We start from the raw sequence: 23353 nt of genomic DNA on the forward strand, positions 1-23353 counted from the left end.
GCAGTGTGTGATTGTAAGGGGTACAGTGTATGTAATTGTAAGGGGTACAGTTTGTGTAATTGTGAGGGATTCAGTGTGTGTGGGGTACAGTGTGTATGATTGTGAGGGGTGCACTGTGTGGGCGACAGGGGTTAGGAGGGTGGAGGGGCAGCAAAAGGGGTTGGGGGTAGAGGGACAGGAGGTGGGGGGGTGGAGGGGCAGTGACAGGAGGTAGCGGGGGTAGACGGTTAGTGACAGGGGTTAGGGGGTAGTAACAGGGGTTAGGGGTGGTAGAGGGGTAGTGACGGGTTAGGGGGATAGAGGGTTAATGACAGGGGTTGGGGATAGAGGGGTAATGACAGGGGTTGGGGATAGAGGGGTAATGACAGGGGTTGGAGTAGAGGGGCAGTGACAGGGGGTGGGGGAGTGGATGGGCAGTAACAGGGGTTAAGGGGGTTGGAGAGGCAGTGACATGGGTTAGGGGGGTAAAGGGGCAGTGACAGGGGTTAGGGGGTAGAGTGGTGTGACAGGGGTTGGGGGTAGAGGGGTAGTGACAGGGGTTGGGGGTAGTGACAGGGGTTAGGGGGTAGAGGGGCAGTGAACGGGGTTGGGGTAGAGGGGTAGTGACAGGGGTTGGGGGGGTAGAGACAGGAGTTAGGGGGGTAGAGGGGCAGTGACAGGGGTTGGGGGGTGGAGAGGCAGTGACATGGGTTAGGGGGGTAGAGGGAAAGTGACAGGGCTTAGGGGGTAGTGACAGGAGTTAGGGGGTAGTGACAGGAGTTAGGGGGGTAGTGACAGGAGTTAGGGGGTAGTGACAGGAGTTAGGGGGGTAGTGACAGGGGTTAGGGGGGTAGTGACAGGGGTTAGGGGGGTAGTGACAGGGGTTGGGGGGTAGTGACAGGGGTTAAGGGGGGTAGTGACAGGGGGTAAGGGGGTAGTGACAGGGGTTAGAGGGGGAAGTGACGGGGTTAGGGGGGTAGTGACGGGGGTTAGGGGGGTAGTGACGGGGGTTAGGGGGGTAGTGACAGGGGTTAGGGGGTAGTGACAGGGGTTAGGGGGTTAGAGGGGTAGTGACAGGGGTTAGGGGGGTAGTGACAGGGGTTAGGGGTAGTGAAAGGGGTTAGAGGGGTAGGGACAGGGGTTGGGGGCAGTGAGTGACAGGGGTTAGGGGGTTAGAGGGCTAGGGACAGGGGTTGGGGGGGGCAGTGAGTGACAGGGGTTAGGGGGTTAGAGGGCTAGGGACAGGGGTTAGGGGGGGTATGGGTGCAGAGGCAGGGTGGCTGGGCAGTGAGTGACAGGGGGCAGAGGGGGGTTTAAATACCTGCCCTGGTGGTCTAGTGGTCGCCCTCTCTCTTCAGTCTGCAGCTCCGCCGGGAGTGAGCTGCAGACCACATGGTGAGTCTCGCGATCTCCAGGCAGAGCGTTGCCGCGGCAACGCTCTGACAGGCTGGAGATCGCGAGATACTTCAGTCTGCAGCTCACTCCCAGCGGAGCTGCAGACTGAGGATCAGGGCAGACGGACAGGAGGGGCCTCTCACCCGGCGGCATTGTGTGCACGCCGCCGGCCCCCTCCTGTGTCGGGTCCTCGGTCTTAGACCGAGGACCCGACATGTCAGTCTGCCCAGAGGCAGTGCAGCACGGAGGTGTGATTAGGGTGTGCCCAGGCACACCCGGCACACCCCGTGCGCACGCCTATGCACACACACTGCATACACTGACACAACATGCGCACACACACACACTATATACACTAACACAACACACACACTGCATACACTGACACAACACACACACTGCACACACTGACACAACACACACACAACACACACTACATACACTGACACAACACACACTACATACACTGACACAACACACACTACATACACTGACACAACATACACTCTGCATACACCGACACAACACACGCTCTGGATACACTGACACAACACACACTCTGCATACACTGACACAACACACACTCTGCATACACCGACACAACACACACTCTGCATACACCAACACAACACACACTCTGCATACACTGACACAGCACACACACACACTGCATACACTGACACAACACACACACTGCATACACTGACACAACACACACACTCTGCATACACTGACACAACACACACACTCTGCATACACTGACACAACACACACACTCTGCATACACTGACACAACACACACTCTGCATACACTAACACAACACCCACTGCATACACTAACACAACACCCACTCTGCATGCACTGACACAACACACACTGCATACACTGACACAACACACACTGCATACACTAACACAACATACATACTGCATACACTAACACAACACACACACACTGCATACACTAATACAATACACACACTGCATTCACCAATACAACATGCACTCTGCATACACTACACACTAACCCATTCACTTATCCACTATACTGACACACACTCTGCATTTGCTACACATTAACACACTCTGCATTCACTACACTAACACACTCTGCATCCACTACACACTAACACACTCTCTGCATTCACTACACATTAACAATCTGCATTCACTACACTAACACACACTCTGCATCCGCTACACACTAACACACACTCTGCATCCGCTACACACTAACACACTCTCTGCATTCACTACACTAACACACTCTCTGCATTCACTACACTAACACACTTTTTGCATTCACTACACTAACACACTCTCTGCATTCACTACACTAACACACCCTCTGCATTCACTACACATTAACACACTCTCTGCATTCACTACACATTAACACACTCTCTGCATTCACTACACATTAACACACACTACATTCATTACACTGACACACTCTGCATTCACTACACCCTAACACACACTCTGCATTCACTAAACTATGCACACACTCTGCATTCACTACACTAACACTCTGCATCAACTGTACACACAGCATCCACTACACAAACATCCTGTATTCACAGTACACACACTATATCCACCACAAATTGAAACACTCTGCATTCACTATACACAGACACTGCATCTAATACACACACTACATCCACTACAGACACTGCATCCACTAAACACATTTCATCTAGTACATACAAACACTACATCCACTACACAAACACACACTAAATCACTGTACACACACTACATCCACTACTCAAACACTCTCTGCATTCACTACACTAACACACCCTCTGCATCCGCTACACACTAACACACCCTCTGCATTCACTACACATTAACACGCTGCATCCGCTACACACTAACACACACTCTGCATCCGCTACACACTAACACACTCTCTGCATTCACTACACATTTACACACACTCTGCATCCGCTACACACTAACACACTCTCTGCATTCACTACACATTTACACACACTCTGCATTCACTACACATTTACACACACTCTGCATTCACTGCACTAACACACACACACTACATTCATTACACTGACACTCTGCATTCACTACACACTAACACACACTCTGCATTCACTAAACTATGCACACACTCTGCAGACCTTGTGCTTTGTCAGGGTCCCAAAATTTCTGATGGCAGCCCTGCCTGATGGGTTCAACTAGAATCTTGAGTGGCACTGGTTTCTCTAATAGGTACACTGCCTTTCCTTTTGATAGAATTTTCAGATACCCACTGCCAGAGTATCAGCGGTATCTACAGCTCTATTTTTTTCAAAACATCTTTACTTATGTTCATGTTTTGTTGTATAAATTGTCCATGCCTAGCTCTTTATGGATGCTATAACTACTTCCTGAGCCTGTAACCTGGGTTTGTGATCTATTTCCAATTTTGTTGAAATGTTTTATAACAATTTTCAGAACTTATATACTCTTGTTTCCCTGGCAACACGTTTCTGCACCTCATACATGCTTGATGCGTGACGTCATATGTCATCATGTTGCACGTGAGTGGGAGGAGCCTGTAGCTACATTGCAATACTGGGACGAGTATCTCTCATGGGTGTTTGGTAAGTTCTGTATTTAAATTTGGCTGTATTTTTACATTGACTATTAATTATCCTTGTTGGGTGTTAATTACATCAGGTACAATGAAACAAACATTTTTGCAAGCCAAAAAAAGCTGAAAATGATGCAATCTAAAGACGATGGTTCGTTAAGCCCTTTTAAACTGAATCGGATCATGAAAAAAATCCCAACACAGCAAATATTAAACAATATTTAAGTGCTTGTAATGTTACAATCCAGCCAAATATATCTAGTAAAATTAATTTCTTTAAAAACTATTTTGGTATATCTTGATTTGGTGAAAAGCCGATAACCAACTTTTTGGGACTTCAAGCACAAACAAACCCCATCACTTTAAAAATATTCAATAAACATACTCCGAACGCAAGCAAGCGCCAAGCTAAAGCCTTGTATGATTTTAATAAAACATCATCTGTTTGTTGCCATTAACATATTACCCAATGGGGAAGCATACTGAACCGCAGCTGGTGCATATAAGTGAGCATTAAATGTACACACATGTTGCCAAGAAAAAAAAAAATCACATGTAACTTACATAATCTCACAAAGAAAAAAAAACATATTCTCACAGACAGTAGAAGTTTTATGTAAAGGCCTTGAAAAAAAAGCTGAAATATTGGACCTTATTTGTGACAGTTTCTACATATAAAAAAAAGTATATATATTTTTGTGTATATATATATATTTTGTCCCCTTGAATTTGGCTTGTTTGTAATTATAACATTGATGAAGTAAGTATGTACCTGTCAAAGTACACAATACTTTATACTAAATGAAAGAAAAAGAAAAAAAAATATTAATGTAAAATTGTTAACATAAAACAATTACAAAAAAAATATGATTTTCCCCCTACCTATTCCAACAACACAGCTCTCTATGCAGAAAAATGACTGACATGCGTGAACAGGAGAACCTTTCCACATGTGGTTCTCCTGGTATCCCTCACAGCAACTACTGCTCATATACTGCAGTGAATTAGGGAAGGATTGTCCTGCTTTCGTTGATTTAGGACATTTCAGACTTATCTTATCAGACTTTTTGTTCATATAGGTCGTTGTGTTCCTTATCAGAATATGTTCAATGTTTTTTTCTTTGTGATATAAATAAGTATTCTCTTAGAGTATTTCTTTAAACATATAAACAGATGTCTTAAACTATTTTCTAATAAAATTTAGTGCAGGGTGCAATAAAGCAAAGGTGAAAATTAGGTACAGGAGTCCAATATTTAAATACCACTTCTTATTCGGGGTATCAAGTTATCCAAGCCCAAAATACTTCTTACTAATATAGTAGTAGGAGTTACCCAAGTCTCTGGTCCCGAGATCTCCCTGTTATTTAATTTCTGGTGGTTACCCAAGCACCTGGTCTTGAATATACTTACTTATTAAAGATCTAGGAATTACCTGAGACCCTGTTGCTAAATTTTTATTATGATTTAAAAAGTGCTAAAAGTTTTCACAGTGCTGTACAATGGGTTCACAAGACATAAATACATTCACATTAACGAAATTGACTTGCAGGAGCAAGCGGTAACAAGGTCCTTTCTTAAAAGAGCTTACAATCTAAAGGGGGTCTAGATACAACAGGTAAAGGAAGAGTACATTTTGTTCCAGGTAAATACTCCCTCTTATTAAACTGCTAGGAGTTATTCAATCCCCATGTGCAGAATATTCCCTTTAATTAAAGTATTAAAAGTTAAACAATCTCTTGGCCCTTAATACTCCTTATTAGTGATGTCCCAAACAGTTCGCCGAGAACCGTTCGCCGGCGAACATAGCGTGTTCGCGGTCGCGATCACGCGCGATGTTCGGTCCGCCCCCTATTTGTCATGGAGGTGGGAGGGTCTGGGAGGGAGGGTCTGCTGCTGATTGGCTGGAATGTGTCTGCTGACTGTGAGGTAGAGGGTCAAAGTTTACTCAATGATGACGAATAGGGGGCGGACCGAACATCGCTCGTGTTCGCAACCGCGAACACGCTATGTTCGCCAGCGAACGGTTCTCGGAGAACTGTTCGGGACATCACTACTCCTTATTAAAAAACTAGGAATTACTGATCCCCTGGCACTGAATACTCCTTATTAAAGTACTAGGAGTTACCGTTCCCCTGGCCCTGAATACTCCTTGTTAAAGTACTACTAGTCAAAAGATCATTGGGTACTTATTCAGTACTAGGAGTTACCGATGCCCTGGCCCTGAATACTCCTTATTACAGTACTAGGAGTTAAAAGATCCCATGAACCTGAGTACTCCTTCTTATTAAAAAATACACAAGCAACTTGCCCTGAATACTTTATCTTTTTAAAATACTAGTACTTGCCCAAGCACTTAGTCCTGAATACTCTCTTATTCAAGTACTAGGAGATATTCACACACAGCTAGCAAACTTGATCTTTCTTCAATATCTCTTCCACTGGTATTGTTTTAAACAGCTCCCCATGTTCCGATCTTATGCCTTACAAACTGCCTTTTATATAAACCATTTGTATTCCCACATATAAAAATAGAACAAACTATGTTTCGATTAAATAATGTCCTGTTTTATTATTTTTATGTTGCCTCCATTTGTAAAAAGCAGAAATGTTGGATTATATATATATATATATATATATATATATATATATATATATATATATACTGTATATATACACACACAAGAATTGGCATATCTTGGTGGGTAAACGCAGCGAGACGGGCAACACACGATTCAACATCGAGAAAGAAGTGTGTCCTCATCTGCTGTGTAATTAACAAACCTTAGTTCTTTAAAATTAGCACTTCGCTTTCATAGTACCCCCGAGCAAAGCCGGCTGTTAGGTTATTGAATAAGCATGTCATTTTCAAATGCCTGCGGCAAATTGCTTAATGCTACCTGCTGCTGCTGCTTCAAGAGAAGACCAACATCACTACTAAAGACAATGTACATAAAAGTTTCATTTGGAGGGGCATTTTTATTGAGGTCAGGAATACAGCACAATATTGAGCTGCTGTCAGGGAATGGAAGCATTACTACAGTGTAACAGCAGTCGAGATCTCCTGCAGAGAAAAAACCTAAATTGAACAGAACTTATAAATACGCCACTCTTTCTTAAAACACAACTTGTATGCAATTTGGCACATCCCTGGGCAGATAATAGGTACTTTTAACACTTTCAATACTCCAGATTGGAGTACATGTAGACTGAGCAGTGAAATTATTTGATATTATGTATTTATTTTTGTTTTGATTACTTGGTTGTGAAATCTTTCAAAAGTCAACAAGATAGAAATATAAATGCGTGAATGAGGTTTATTATGCCACACGTAGGTTTGTCTATCGGCAGTGCGTAATAATGATTAACCGTCAACTTGTAAAATTCAGGTCAAGATAGCAGACTTTCAATTGTTTAATTTATCTGAATTTATTGATATTTTTTTGCCGACTTGGCAACTTTACCCTAAAATGTGCAAAAAGTTAATAACTTCGAGCAAGGTTATAACTTAGCGAATGCGTAGTATAGAGATTTCCAAATAAATATAATTTTTTTTCTCTATTCAAATGATGTTCTGTTTTTATCAGGCTGATATGTTTAGTATACTGTCAGATTTTCAACATTGTCAAACATTATTAAAATGTAGCAATAAGTAGCCTTTGGGGGCTGTGTGTGTGTGTGTTTGTTGTGTGTGAGCATTGATTACCTATAACCTTTGTCTCAATATTAAGAACAATTCCTCTGCTATCTAAGATTTGCTAACGATCATAAAAGTTGAGAAAAAAAAAACTGCAAAAAAAAGTAATTACTGGTAAATTTGATGACAGCAGAAACTCTAATAACCAGGATTGTGTTTTCTAGCTGTGAACAATAACATTTTAGCAAACTTAAGCACGAAGACATATGACTGAGCCCAGTGGGTTTGGTGTGGGTACAGCACAGCGGGGTTCATGCGATCAGATTGTGTGGGTGGTGTTTCAGTTTGTGTTTCCATATCCCACTGTGCAGTTTAGACTACATATGAATACTTACTCTGCCAATAACTAAACACAGGCAGAACAAAACAAAGAGCAAAACGCACTCGCAATTTAAGAAAAAGAAAAGAAGCAAAAAAAAAATATGTTGTTTGAGTTATCGGTGTAACCTGTTCATTGTCAGACAGAGAGATAATTCTAAATACAGTAACCACAGGCGAGGAAGAGAAATATATAGAGACACTTTGACGCTTTCAATAGCAAAGTAAAATAAAATATAGAGCATTTAAAATTAGGAAGATATTAAATAAAGAGTATAGGGCTGATAGCAATCTCTGTTTATGTAGGGGAAAAGGAATCTCTGTTTATTTAAGGGCAGAGGCTATGGGGGGTCACTTACTAAAAAGAAATTTAGGAACTACAAATTTAGCCAACAAATTTGGGGTCGTTCGAGCTAACTGTAGGGTTTGAAATTGGATGAAATTCACTGGATGTCAAATTTTTTAAAACAAAAAAAACAAAAATAAAATTAACCTTTTAACTGAGGTATAGCCTAATTAAATGCATTGCAAAAAAAACAGAAGAAACAGAAGAGTGGAAGTATGTCCTCGGAAATATGTGGAATAATAAAAAGAAGAACTAATAGTGTAGTATGTAAAGTACAATTGGAGAAAAATGATAAAAGTAATACACTCACACTTTTTTGGGAGCTTAGGTGCAGCTCCAACTTTTGCGCTTTGGCGGAATGATCCCTGTTTAGGGATATAATGTGGACCACAAGTCTGCAAGTAGTCCTCTGTGACGAAACCAACCTCGCCACTGGGCATTGGAGAAGCCTGTTTGCCCGCCTCCTACCTGCTGACTATGGCCCCTGGGTTATTTGGCCCTTCAAGTACAATATTTGGGCATATTGGATTTGTATGGTGCTGCTGCTGGCCCTTTAAAAACCATCCGTGGCCATATTATGACTTTTAGGAATGTGCCTTTAAGACTGTGTAGCAGATTGCATTCAGGCGGTCTCCAATATTATATATGCTATTATATGTTCGGTAAATTGTAAATGTGTAGGTTCTATGTGATAAATGTAACAGTATGTATTTTTATGTCTTTTGTTGTCCTTTGTCTGCCATGTGGCTAATGGAGTTTTGCCTCTGTCCTTGGAGATAATTGCATTACTTCTCAATTATCTCCAGGATAGAAGACTCTGAAACTGTTTTGGTCCGGAAAGCCATGCTGGCCAGGGGTTTTATTAATACTTTTGAACCCCTGGTCTGATTCGTGCCATTTTTTAATATGTTGTTCCCCTGAATGGATTGATTATGAAAATGTATGTTTTATGTTTGTGACATGCATATTTTAGAAGTGATAAATATTGTGTAAAAACTGTATTTCTCTGCTTGTGATAATTAGATTTCCCATTGTGTAAGATAATTGTATCACAGGCAGAGGGAAGGACTTTACTGTGGGTTGTAACTGTTATTTGATTGGTTATCTTATACCTCCCTGTGGGCGGTCCTGTATGTGCAAGACTGTAATAAAAACCAGGCTGGGTGTGCCAGCAGTGGAGTTCCTGTTTTAACCCTCAAAGTGAAGTGTCGTCTCATTATTGGGGGAGGATTTATTGTATGCTGTTCCAGTTTGACTGCTAGGAGTGTAAACCTATTCGCATGGTTTTTCCTATTCGGCTGTATACAGCATTCATATGCTAGAGAGGATTCCTATGCTTCTCAGATTCGGTGGTTGTGGTGTCTGCTGCAGTGCTTGGAGTCCTCAGGAAGCGCTAGGAGCATCCGTCAGCGGAAGGTACCCGGTCGGGGTGCCAGCGGTTCCGTTACAGTGGTGGCAGCGGTGGGATGGCGTCCTAGTGCGAGGTAAAGCAGCTCAGAGACACAGTGCGTTTGGAGTTACAATTGAGGGCAACGTTCGTATTCGTACAGCGGCCCTGTTCACAACAGAATGGAGAGAGTTAGCAACCGGGCAGCGCTCACCTACGAGGAGGCGTTCCTTCGGGAAATGCGATGGCGACTGACGTGTTTTAGCACGGATACTTGAGGCTCACGTGGCCGAGGATCTGCAATACCAAGCAGAACGAGCCAGGTGGGGGACACCCAAGTCACAGCGGCAGTGTGGGTCCCAGGGAGCTGAAGGTACCATCCTTCCTCCCCAGCGGCAGTGTGTACCCCAGGGAGCAGAAGGTGCCGTCCTTCCTCCCCAGCGGCAGTGTGTAACCCAGGGAGTAGAAGGTGCCGTCCTTCCTCCCCAGCGGCAGTGTGTATCCCAGGGAGCTGAAGGTGCCGTCCTTCCTCCCCAGCGGCAGTGTGTACCCCAGGGAGCAGAAGGTGCCGTCCTTCCTCCCCAGTGGCAGTGTGTAACCCAGGGAGCTGAAGGTGTCGTCCTTTCTCCCCAGCAGCAGTATGTATCCCAGGGAGCTGAAGGTACCGTCCTTCCTCCCCAACAGCAGTGTGTACCCCAGGGAGCAGAAGGTGCCGTCCTTCCTCCCCAGCGGCAGTGTGTATTCCAGGGAGCTGAAGGTGCCACCCTTCCTCCCCAGCGGCAGAGTGTATCCCAGGGAGCAGAAGGTGCCGTCCTTCCTCCCCAGCGGCAGTGTGTAACCCAGGGAGCTGAAGGTGTCGTCCTTCCTCCCCAGCGGCAGATTATTAATGTGCAGGGAATTGGGAGCCCAGTCTCCATTCCCCAGTGGCATATACAGCAGGGAATTGGGAGCCCAGTCTCCATTCTCCAGCGGCAGAGTGTTCTATCAGGAGAGGAGCCTGTTACCTCCTCTCCCCAGCGACAGCTTAATGTACCAGGGGGAGACTGTAAGCCCCACAACTGTGCAGATGGGACCGTGGTCTCTGCACCTACAGCACAGGGTGTAAGGACAGTCAGTCCTGTCCCCCAGCAACAAGGCTGCTTAGCCAAAGGGGAGACAGTCGGTCTCCCCCTCCAACAGCGGAGCTATGTATCCAAAGGGGAGACAGTCGGTTTCCCCCTCTGGCAGCAGAGCTGTGCATCTAAAGGGGAGACAGTCGGTCTCCAGCAGCAGAGCTGTGCATCTAAAGGGGAGACAGTAGGTCTCCAGCAACCAGGCTCCAACCAGACTACTCCCGTGGTAGTGCTGGCACCAGGGCAGAGTACCGCTGGTCTCTGCCCACTCAGCAACCCACCAAAGCAGTCTACCAGTCCCCCACACAGCCGTGGTGAGGCACCTGGTCCTGGACAAGTTTTTCCCTTACTCAGGTGTAGTAACCATGGATTGTGGGTGGGCTGTACTGCTGTTTCTGTTTTGTGGGTGGGCTGCTGGACTAACAAGGGCACTGACCGGCAGGAGGTCAGATACCCTGTTAGTCTGTTTGGAAAATGGGAGAAATGTGACGAAACCAACCTCACCACTGGGCATTGGAGAAGCCTGTTTGCCCGCCTCCTACCTGCTGACTATGGCCCCTGGGTTATTTGGCCCTTCAAGTACAATATTTGGGCATATTGGTATAATTGTATGGTGCTGCTGTTGGCCCTTTAAAAAACATCCGTGGACATATTATGACTTTTAGGAACAATGTCCCTTTAAGACTGTGTAGCAAATTGCATTCAGGCGGTCTGCAATATTATATATGCTATTATGTGCTCGGTAAATTGTAAATGTGTAGGTTCTATGTGATAAATGTAACAGTATGTATTTTTATGTCTTTTGTTGTCTTTTGTCTGCCATGTGGCTAATGGAGTTTTGCCTCTGTCCTTGGAGATAATTGCATTACTTCTCAATTATCTCCAGGATAGAAGACTCTGAAACTGTTTTGGGCCAGAAAGCCATGCTGGCCGGGGGTTTTATTAATACTTTTGCTAACATTTGAACCCCTGGTCTGATTCGTGCCATTTTTTAATATGTTGTTCCCCTGAATGGATTGATTATGAAAATTTATGTTTTATTTTTGTGACATGTTTATTTTAGAAGTGATAAATATTGTGTAAAAACTGTATTTCTCTGCTGGTGATAATTAGATTTCCCATCGTGTAAGATAATTGTATCACAGGCAGAGGGAAGGACTTTACTGTGGGTTGTAACTGTTATTTGATTGGTTATTTTATACCTCCTTGTGGGCGGTCCTGTATGTGCAAGACTGTAATAAAAACCAGGCTGGGTGTTCCAGCAGTGGAGTTCCTGTTTTAACTCTCAAAGTGAAGTGTCATCTCATTATTGAGGGAGGATTTGTTGTATGCTGTTCCAGTTTGACTGCTAGGAGTGTAAACCTATTCGCATGGTTTTTCCTATTCGGCTGTATACAAAATTCATATGCTAGAGAGGATTCCTATGCTTCTCAGATTCGGTGGTTGTGGTGTCTGCTGCAGTGCTTGGAGTCCTCAGGAAGCGCTAGGAGCATCCGTCAGCGGAAGGTACCCGGTCGGGGTGCCAGCGGTTCCGTTACATCCTCCTTTTAGGTTGATTTCCTCATAAACATGTAAGGGGAGAATTAAAAAGATATGGTGTAGTATGTCAGACCAGAGATCATAATCTCTGTTTTTGTTTAACTTAATTTACTATGGCTCTCCCTAAATTAAACGGTAATCCAGACACTGGCTTTGCTGACGAGGCCCAAAGAAGGCCAAAATAATCATCCAGGGTTACTGTATCTTTCTTACAGAGGTAAATTTTGGCATTTCGGTTCTGGACTGCCCTTATGGGCTGTATCAGTCTGATATGCAAATGGAATGGGTTATTTTGGGAATAGCACAAGCGCGCAAAAACATTTTTCAGCGCAACTGATGGTGGATGTCAACAAGGCTCCATCCGCTGTCTTTGTTAGTGGATATTGTAACTGTCTAGAAGTTATAAAGGGGGTTTATTCATGTTATGTAAAAGAGTGTAATCCTTGCAATGGGATCATTCAGTTACAGGGGTCCTTCTTATGGGTTATTGTCGGCCTCCATCTGTCAGGATTACAGAAGGATCCAGCACGTAGAATGGTGTAACACAGAGGACTGATAGGTAACGTATACCGTACCTTAGAATGGCTGGACTAACGTACCAAAGAATAGTCAGGAATAGCCGAGGTCAAGGGAAACAGAGAGAGACACAACGATAAGGAAAAGCCAGGAGTCAGGGATGCCAGAAAACAGAGAAGTCAAAAACAATGCCAAAGTCAAATAACCAGAATTACCAGAATCAATAACGCGCTCTCGCACAACCACAAGGGAAACCATGACAGGACACTGAGCAGGATGAGAACTGGGCCTAAATACCCCTCCTCTCTAGGTCTGATAGGCTGTAACCGGCCTTTGATCCCAAAGGCAGTTACCAGGTTCCCATTTGCATAATTGCTGCTCAGCATTAACCCTTCTGTGGATTTGGTTGCTGCTCGGCACAACTTTTCCTGTGTGGACAGTAAATGTCATTAACCACATTTTTATAAGCAGATGAATACGTGACACCATCTCCAGATGTTCTCCTTTAAACAACCTGCTCAGATCAGTACAGTTGTTTGATATGTTTTCAAATTCTGCAAACTCTGGAGACTTCCTGTGAGGGAGCAAGCTGGTCTCGTCCTGTGCTTTCCCCTGGTTTAGTTAGATTTGGGATAGAGGTGTCAATCTGGTGTCTGATTCATGACAAGTACAAGTGACAAGGGCAGAGACTAGAGAGATTATTTTATGATAATTAGACTGAAACACACCTGAATAGATCAACTACCGCTGCCAAGAAACATACAATCATTGTTGTTGCATTACAGACTCTGTGTTATGCATTTTATTAAGGCAGACAAAATAAAAAGAAGTAAAAGAAGATATGGCATTAGACAGATGATTAGGACAAGATGAAAAATATATTTAAAGCAAAGAGGGATCTAATAGTCAATGTAAAGAATAACAAATGTTTGTAAACAGGGTGAAACAAGAAAAAAACAAAAAAACGAAATGTACCTTACAAAAACAAGAGAAAACCAGGCAATTCTTGATCAATATTTCTTTAGACTCACATTTTAGAAATCAATGCTTCTCATCAGTCTTCAGAGACTGCCAATTCTTGACAAACTGTTAACCTGCATGTACCAATTGCCAGCTTTTGCATTGTAGGACTTTCTGTAGAACTGGGTTAATCAACATGCAAATGCCTAACAAACAGATAAGAATGAAGTATTTATTCTTCTGAGTATCGTCTTAACAGTAATCAATGGCGTTGCCAAGAAGAAGAATTGTATCTATTCACGGGTTCCGGAGATGATGTCAGTGGTTCATGCTCACTGCTTTCAGCACCGAAAGCTGAATTAAAGGTGAAGTGCACAATCATTAATACGAATATTTATATATAATGGCAAACTCGACTGATCACTAGGTGCAACAACCTCCAGCTCTTATCCAAATCACACAAAGCAAGCCATCATTTATAGCCATGCTATCACATACCATAGGATTTGCTTGCTAATGAAGACCATGAGTAAAAGCTCAATCCACTGTCAGGGCTATTTACTAATGGGAAAATTCAAGGTGAAGTGTAAGTGAGTTTGAAATTTAAGTCTAAATTAGCTGTAATGAAAGCACAGCTAACCTAGAGAACTTTTCCAGTTCGACTAGTTTAATATTAAATTTGAAATTCACTTTGGATTATCACATTACGGAATAACCCTCTTGGTGACTGAATAATTTAAAAGCCTACAAAACAAGCATGGTGCTTAAACTTTAAAATCTGCAGCCACTACTTTCACAGTATCCACACTTAAAGAAATATTTCTGGATTGACACGCAAACAACCAGCCTGTCCTGTCAACATTTAACTGACACAAGAACCACACAGCGCCTAGAATGGCACTGAACTTTGCAACCAACATCTCTGCACATTGTGTCCGCATGTAGGCAACAGCAGCACAGCCAGGCACTGGTCCCAGATATTTAGTATATGAAAAGCAGGTGTCATCGTGAGGGGTCAGTCACTAAGCTGTGAATTTTGGTGACAAAATGGACAGCTAAACTGTAAATTTTATTAAAAAAATAGCCAGGTTGCATCTCAGTCATCAATGAAATGCAGCTCACTCTATAGTGTATAAACCTTAAACATACTAACAGGGGAGAGCAAAAAAAAGGATACTGAGAACAGACAGCTCAAGGAGCTTTGATGGGTACCTGCTCAGATCTCAAGGTGGTTTTATGAAGATAACCTAGGCAATAACCAATAGGAAGATAATCTAGGCAATTTGCATATCAGGCTGATCCCACCCAAAAGGGTGGTCCAAAACCAAAATGAAGGCTGGTTCTTTCTACACGAGAGACACAGCAATCCCAGATGATCATTAGTGATGTATAGCCAATACTCCTCTAGGCAACGTGAGCAAGTGGTCCACGTCTGGGTTACCCTTTAAAAAATACAGGATGCAAGGGAATACTGATAACAGACAACAGCTCAAGTAGCTTTCTCTTCAGTGGGTCACTGATCTCAGGATAGTGATCTCACTGATCTAAGTTTTAGGTGATCTTGTGCCATTACAAAGAGAATTTAGGCCATTTGCATATCAGACTGATCCTACCCAAAAGGGCAGTCCAGAACCAAAACTCAGGACAGCTCTCTCTGCATGTGTCAGGCCCCCTCTCCCCTTCCTCCTTACCTCATGGTTCCATGCTGCATCTGCCTCCTCCACCGCGTCACAGCCAACCCAATATCCATCAACGACTGGCTGCAGCATCCCAAGCGTGGCACCGTGGATCTGTATGGAACTCCATTTCCTTGAGGCAGAGCAGCAGGAATGATCTAGGGTGCATGCACGCCAAAACAACGCCTTCTTAAAGGTACAGAAGGTGGTCCACAACAAAGGAGCCAGAGTTAAGGTAAATGTTTCTGCATCATGGGCTTCATCTATTTAACAGTGACTCCCAACAGCATGAGAGACACAGCCACCCCAGATAATCGTTTTGACCTTGTTAGACTTTGACTTTTGGCTGAGTTGGCATTTCAATGACATTCAAACACAGTCAATATGAGTATTTCATGAAGAATATATATTTTTTTAATTAAATACTCCTTTTGGAGGGGATAGGGGTGACCATGCTTTTAAGGGTTGCACTAAGGCAGTCTTTTAGTGTAACATTATTCTCTAAATATCGTAGTAGTGAACTAAAAACTGAATTGGAAAAATTACGCAAACATACTGATATGAAAATCTCCCCAACTCTTATATAGTCACAGTTTGATTATTTTATCTTAAATCTAGCAATTCTGTTTTTGGTTTACCATCATTTAGTGAATAAACCACTTTCTATATGACATGCACACATTAATTTGCTTATTCTGTAAATAACATAGTGTGATAAGTTAACAGCTCGTTTTTTTAAAAATTTTGTTCCAAAATAGCTAAACTGGAAAACAAATCTAAATTTATCTCGATTTATATTAACTAAAACTTCTCAAACCGGTTGTCAAGTCAATGAGCAAAATGGCAAATTGCTGACAATTTTATGTCTGAGAAGAAAATGGATATATGTTTTGGAGATTAATTTCAGTGAGTATTATAGGACCTGCCAATATGTATTGATAAACTGTAACATGAATGGAGAAAGATAGAAGAATGAATCTCAAACCTCGCATTCTCTGTTCTAAACGGAGAACTCAACGAAATTGACCATGGGTCTAAAACAAAAGAGCCCTCGTATTCCAGATGAAGAGCAAAGACAGATCAATACTAATTTTCTTTTTTCTAAATCAGAAAGGGCAGTTAATTCAGATAGATTAATGGTTTCCATGACAATTACTCTCTAGCTGATATGTCTCCAAGCTCCATGTAAGCTGCAGTTTTAGTAAAATAAACTTTCCGGTCAATTAAATATAAAGCCTGCTAATGTTAGGATACATAGAATAAAGTACAACCTACAGTAATAAGGATATTGCAAGTCACTTAGCATAGATGCACAAGGTGTAACATTAAAGGGAACTCATTCAAGTCCTTTTTTGTAAGTTGTAAAAATATATTTAGAGATTGTGGCTTTAGATTGAGAGTTAATTTGAGAAGGGCCCTCTTAAACTATTGTTCCCGTATGTCATTCTTGACATATGTCAAACCTGATCCCACTGAAGTCCAAGGTGCGAATAACTGATCCATGTGTAGAAGACAACATAGACCAGAATATCACAGATCTCATAAAGATGTCAGGTAAACTATAAATGGGCAAGGAAGTCTCTTGTGAATTTATGGGTTTCAGGAGGTTTCAGGGTTTGTGATACGGTGCAAGGTAGGAGGCAACTTGATTATAATGTAGGAGTTTACATCAATAGTAGAGAACTAAGAGGTAACTGCATCAGAAAGAAAGTCGACTTGCAGATTTACTAAAGACAATTAAATGTATATTTTAAGATTTACAAATATTGCCCAAATTTACAAATTTACTTTAGGGAAATTCAATATCTGTTAAAAGAACACTTATTTACCGTATATACTCGAGTATAAGCCGACCCGAATATAAGCCGAGGCCCCTAATTTTACCCCAAAAAACTGGGAAAACTTATTGACTCGAGTATAAGACTAGGGTGGGAAATGCAGCAGCTACTGGTAAATTTCTAAATAAAATTAGATCCTAAAAAAAATATATTAATTGAATATTTATTTACAGTGTGTGTATAATGAATGCAGTGTGTGTGTATGAATGCAGTGTGTGTGTATGAATGCAGTGTGAGTGTATGAATGCAGTGTGTGTATGAGTGCAGCGTGTGTGTATGAGTGCAGCGTGTGTGTATGAATGCAGTGTGTGTGTATGAATGCAGTGTGTGTGTATGAGTGCAGTGTGTGTGTGTGTATGAGTGCAGTGTGTGTGTGTATGAATGCAGTGTGTGTGTGTAGGAGTGCAGTGTGTGTGTACGAGGGCAGTGTGTGTGTACGAATGCAGTGTGTGTGTACGAATGCAGTGTGTGTACGAATGCAGTGTGTGTATGAATGCAGTGTGTGTATGAATGCAGTGTGTTTATGAATGCAGTGTGTGTATGAGTGCAGTGTGTGTGCATGAGTGCAGTGTGTGTATGAATGCAGTGTGTATGAGTGCAGTGTGTGTGTGTATGTGTGCAGTGTGTGTGTGTGTGTGTGTGTGTGTGTGTTGCAGAGCCTTGGTGGGGGGTGGGCAATTTTTTTTATTATTATTTTAATTATTTTTATTATTATTTATTATTATTTTTTATTTAATGTCATTATTATAATTTTTTTATTATTATTTAATTTCATTATTAATATATATTTTTTTCGTCCCCCCTCCCTGCTTGATATATGGCAGGGAGGGGGGCTCTCCTTCCCTGGTGGTCCAGCATTGGCAGTTCAGTGGGGGCTGTGGGGGCTGGCAGAGAGCTTAATTACCTGTCCTGCAGCTCCTGTCAGCTCCCTCCTCCTCCGCGCCGTCAGTTCAGCTCTTCTGTCAGCTCACACTCTAAGTCTCGCGAGAGCCGCGGTTCTCGCGAGACTTACACTGGGAGCTGACCGAGGTGCTGAACTGACGGCGCGGAGGAGGAGGGAGCTGACAGGAGCTGCAGGACAGGTAAGTTACAGCTCTGCCAGCCCCCACAGCCCCTGTCTGTATTATGGCAATATAAATTGCCATAATACAGACTATTGACTCGAGTATAAGCCGAGTTGGGGTTTTTCAGCACAAAAAATGTGCTGAAAAACTCGGCTTATACTCGAGTATATACGGTAAGTTGTTATGGGGGCAGGATAGTCTATGTACCTTTTTTACCTATAAGGGATACACAGGGCCAGTGCAAGGATTTTTGCCACCCTAGGCAAAAGAAAAATTTGCCGCCCCCTCCATGTCACATCACAATGCCCCACCCATATGATCTGCCATATGAACTAACGCCAGTGCTGCACACTGTGTTTACATTAAAAAGCCTGCAGGGACAGGCTATAGACACTGGAACCACTTCATTAAGCTGCAGTGGTTCTGGGGACTATAGTGTCCCTTTAATGTGAGGTTAATTGGAGATTAGTGTCACTAATAATATACTAGATTGCCTACTTACAACCAGATGAAGATGGTGATGGGCTCTAGCTGCAGTCTGGCTCCACTGGTCTGGTGTAGAACCAGATCTCTGGAGGCTGTTTGTAACTGCGGGTCACAAAATTCAATGTTCTGGGAGAACAGGAAGCAGCTCCATTTTTTGAGGCCTCTTACACAGCTCAAGGTCTGGGCCCCAGGGCCTGACGGTGAGTATGCCCATAAGGCCCACCCATAAGTCCATCTATATGTTCCACCCATTAAATTCGCTCACAGGGAGTGTAGTGTATAGGGCATGTGTTATGTGTTATTGTAGAGGATCTAATGTGTGTGCTTATGGAATGTAGTGTATAGGCATACCAGTTTGTGTAGGTGATGCAGTGTGTTTGTGTGTAGTGGAAGCAGTGTGTGTTTGTAGTTGTCTGTAAGGGATCCATTGTTTGAATCTGTGTTTGTATGCATAAGGGATGCAAGGTGTGTGTCTGTAAGTGTGTGCATTGAGTGTGTGTAAGAAATGCATTGTTTCTGTGTGTATGTAAGAGAAGCAGTGTGTGTGTGTTTGCATGTGTGTGTAAGGGATGCATTGTGTGTTTCTGTGTATGTATAGGGATGCATTGTGTGTGTGCGTGTAGTGTGAAAGAGCTCTCCCTTCTGTCCCTTAGAGCTCTCCCCTGCCCCTTAGTGGTCTCTCCTCTCCCCCACCCTCCCCTGGGGGTCTCTTCTCACACCCACCCACCCTCCCTGTGTTTTCCTCACCTCCCCTTCTCCTCATCTCCACTTCTCCTCACCCCCTCTCCTGTGTTCTTCTCTCTCCCCCTCCCTGTGTTCTTCTCACCTCCCCCTCTCCTCACCCCCTCCCTGTGTTCGTTTTACTCTCCCCGTGTTCTTCTTACTCCCCCCTCCCCTCTTCTTCTTACCCCCCTTTCTTCATACTCCCCCACCCCTTTCTTCTTATTCACCCCTCCCCTCTTCTTCTTACTCCCCCTCCCCTCTTCTTCTTACTCCCCCCTCCACTTGTCTTCTTCTTACTCCCCCTCCCCTATTTCTTCTTACTCCCCCTCCCCTCTTTCTTCTTACTCCCCCCTTTTTCTTCTTACTCCCCCCTCCCCTCTTCTTCTTTCCCCCCCTCCACTTGTCTACTTCTTACTCCCCCTCCCCCTTTCTTCTTACCCCCCTTTCTTCTTACTCCCTCCCCCCTCTTCTTCTTACTCCCCCCACCCCTCTTCTTATTACTCCCCCCTCCACTTGCCTTCTTCTTACTCCCCCTCCCCTCTTTCTTCTTACTCCCCCCTCCCCTCTTCTTCTAACTCCTCCCCTCCACTTGTCTTCTTCTTACTCCCCCTCCCCCTTTCTTCTTACTCCCCCCACCCCTTGTCTTCTTCTTACTCCCCCTCCCCCTTTCTTCTTACTCCCCCACCCCTCTTCTTCTTACTCCCTCCACCCCTCTTCTTACTCCCCCTCCCTCTTCTTCTTACCCCCCTCCCCTCATTCTTCTTACCCCCCAGTTCTTCTTACTCCCCCTCCCCTCCCCCAGTTCTCCTTACCCTCCTCCTCCCCAGTTCTCCTCCTAACCTCACCTCCCCTGTAGCGTGGCCGAGCTCCTCTCCGGTCCGTGGTACAGTAGCTTGTGTTTCCTGTACCCGTTCGGACTGACAGGAAGTGCACACTCAGTGTGCACTTCCTGTCAGTCCGGCCGGGTCGCGGACCGGAGAGGAGCTCGGCCACGCTACAGGGGAGGTGAGGCAGTGCGGCAGTGGCCTGAGCGCTCTCTATAGAGCGCTCAGGCGGCTGCAACATTTAAAGGGCTGGCGATGGGGGCGCAGGGCGCCCCCTCCTATATGGCGCCCTAGGCTCCGGCCCTGGGGATAAACCATTTTGGCAAAGCTCTAACCACAAAGTTGGGGATCCAGAGCGTGGCTCTTCTGAATCTCGACTCTGATTCCTCAGTGCTGTGCAGTACGAGGAAGAGATAGCCAGGCAACTGCTGATAGGCTGAAAGCATTCTCACTTCATTACCTTTACCATATCAATAGGTGCCCAGTGGGGACTTTCTCAGGTATTCAGTGCCAAACTAGAAAATAGGTTTAGGACTAAAAATGTGGACTCCCAGCATTATAAGACAAGTGGTTAAGATGCCTAGAGTGTCTTTTTAACTGGGAACTAGATAGCAGCCATATTGGGAATAGTCTGGAAAAAGTTTTTCCAATCATTCAGGAATAAATTCTCAAGCATTTGCGAATCCCTTGTTGAAACCTTTAGGTCTATTCAAATATAATTGCTGTCAATTTATTCATGTTTTATTATACCTAGAATAAGTGACTCATGCTTACAAATTGATATCTGGTTTATACAACCAAGTTTGGCTAACCTTTAGCCATCTATAAACTTATTTTAATTTAAGTTTTTCCATTTTTTTAATTTGTTTTTTCCTCTTAGTTTTTGATTTATGAGTTTGTGTACCTCGCTCAATTCTGATTGATAACTGTTGATTCTTCTAATTAATTTTTTTTAGCTATTTGATTACATTTTATATATAATTGTGCTAAGATTTCTGCCTTTTTTTTTTAATTGAGTGTTACGTTTTATCAGATGTCCTCTTAAAACAGATTTGAACTCACACCAATTTATTGTAGGAAATGTATCCTTAGGCTTGTTTTCTAAAAAATACTAATGAATTATTTTTTTAATTAATTCGATGTTTGATATATCATATAATAGATATTTGTTTATATGCCATGTAGAATAATTTCTATTTCCCACTTTGTCTTTCAGATTCCACATAAAAAAATCATGATCTGAAGTATTATTTTTTACTTCTATTTTATTTATATCTTCTATTAGTTGCCCATCTCCCTATAACATATCTATCCTGGAATGAGATAAGTGTACTTTTGAAAAATGAGTAAAATCTCAGGATGTAGCACCAGCCATATATCGAATAAATAGTTTTCATTTAGAATATTTAATAATGCATTGCCTTGCTTATATATTTGTTTATTTATTGTTTGTCCTTTTATTATTTTTGTATCGATATTTGGATCTAGAATGCCATTAAAATCACTTGCTATAATTATACGTCCCATTTTTATTTTGTCTATAATATCAAAGATTTTTTTCAAAGTTGGAATTGGATTTGTATTAGGTAGATATAGAATGACCAACAATAATACTGTTTCATTAATTTTACATACAAGAACAATATATCTTCCCTCTTGATCTATAACCTGATGCTTTATTTCTACTACCACTTCTTTTGAGAATATTATAGCAACCCCACACTTTTTTTTTTTTTATCTTTGTGAGATGCATTAATTATCTTGGGGAAATGTTTGCCTCCAAAATTGACTCTGTCACATTTTCTCCAATGAGTTTAAGTATTTTTTTTTCAATGCATTACTCCTATATCACATTAAAAAAGGAAGATCATCTAAAATCTAGATCGCTTGTTAAAGCTGCTGCATCCCTGGGGAAAATTGTTAAAAGCAAAAAAAAAATCTGAAAACGCAACTTAGCATATTGCACAAAGACGAGGACAGTAGTGAGGAATATAATAGATCACGGTTATGACACTTATGAAAACCAAACTACAGTTTCAATGTCACAACAATTCATTTTCTTGTCCTCATAGAAACAGTATTCCAACAGAGTGCAGATGGTTCTCCTGAAGATAAAAAAAGAGAAATGCAATAGTTAAATATATAAACTCATTGCAACTTAATAGAAAAGTGTAAGTATTAGAGGAACACATGGAATAATGTGCTTTCATTTTCTTTTGAAGAACATTTTAACCCCTACGTGATGGAAAAACAAACAAACAAAATGTGTTCTCTTATTATGTTCTTCAAGCTCCCATAACAGTCTCATAGGGTTATTATAACAGTTAGAATTGTTGTGAATTCAAAGTGAATATAAATTTGAGGCCAAAAAAGCCGAATTCCAAAATTCTCAATGTCGGCTACACCTACAGTTGGCTACTATAGTCTAATATGAAATTAACTTTGAATTCCCAAGAATTCTCACTTTTGGCTTTTTGTTAGGGGCATTTCTTGGGTCGGTGCCATTAATCACAAAAGATTATTCACAAACAGGTTAATTGTGGTGAATAGAAAAATAGAATTTGTAAAACTTAAAATTTAATTATGCTGATCTTCATGCATAAAAATAACATTATTTTTTGACTTATAAAGTATTCCTCTTTTCATCTTCTGATTACTACTATTCTTATTACTAATAGTAATAATTATAGATATAAAATAAATGAATGCACTATTTTGTAATTGTCAGATATTAAAAAATACTTTTCCGCATGATGAGAGTAGTGTCGTCTCCTCATTAGTCATTAATACAATAACAGATAATTATATATATATTCTAATTACATGTAAATCCTCCTAACTCTTCCTGCTGTTACTCCTTGGATTGCCGTCTGTTGCATGTAGAGAAAAATAAACAAACT

The 23353-nt window shown here is 42.3% G+C and overlaps 1 protein-coding gene across 1 annotated transcript in view; it reads right to left on the reverse strand.

The window, feature by feature from the left end:
• Window positions 1-18352, reverse strand: part of LOC134579278 (apoptosis inhibitor 5-B) — a 177930-nt gene extending 159578 nt beyond the window's left edge. The window contains exon 1 of the mRNA XM_063438504.1: window positions 18347-18352. The gene's annotated coding sequence lies outside the window, so the exon portion shown is untranslated. The remainder of the gene's footprint in view (window positions 1-18346) is intronic.
• Window positions 18353-23353: the final 5001 nt, after the last annotated feature.

The sequence above is a fragment of the Pelobates fuscus genome, chromosome 12 (genome assembly GCF_036172605.1).
Source record: "Pelobates fuscus isolate aPelFus1 chromosome 12, aPelFus1.pri, whole genome shotgun sequence".
Lineage (NCBI taxonomy): Eukaryota > Metazoa > Chordata > Amphibia > Anura > Pelobatidae > Pelobates > Pelobates fuscus.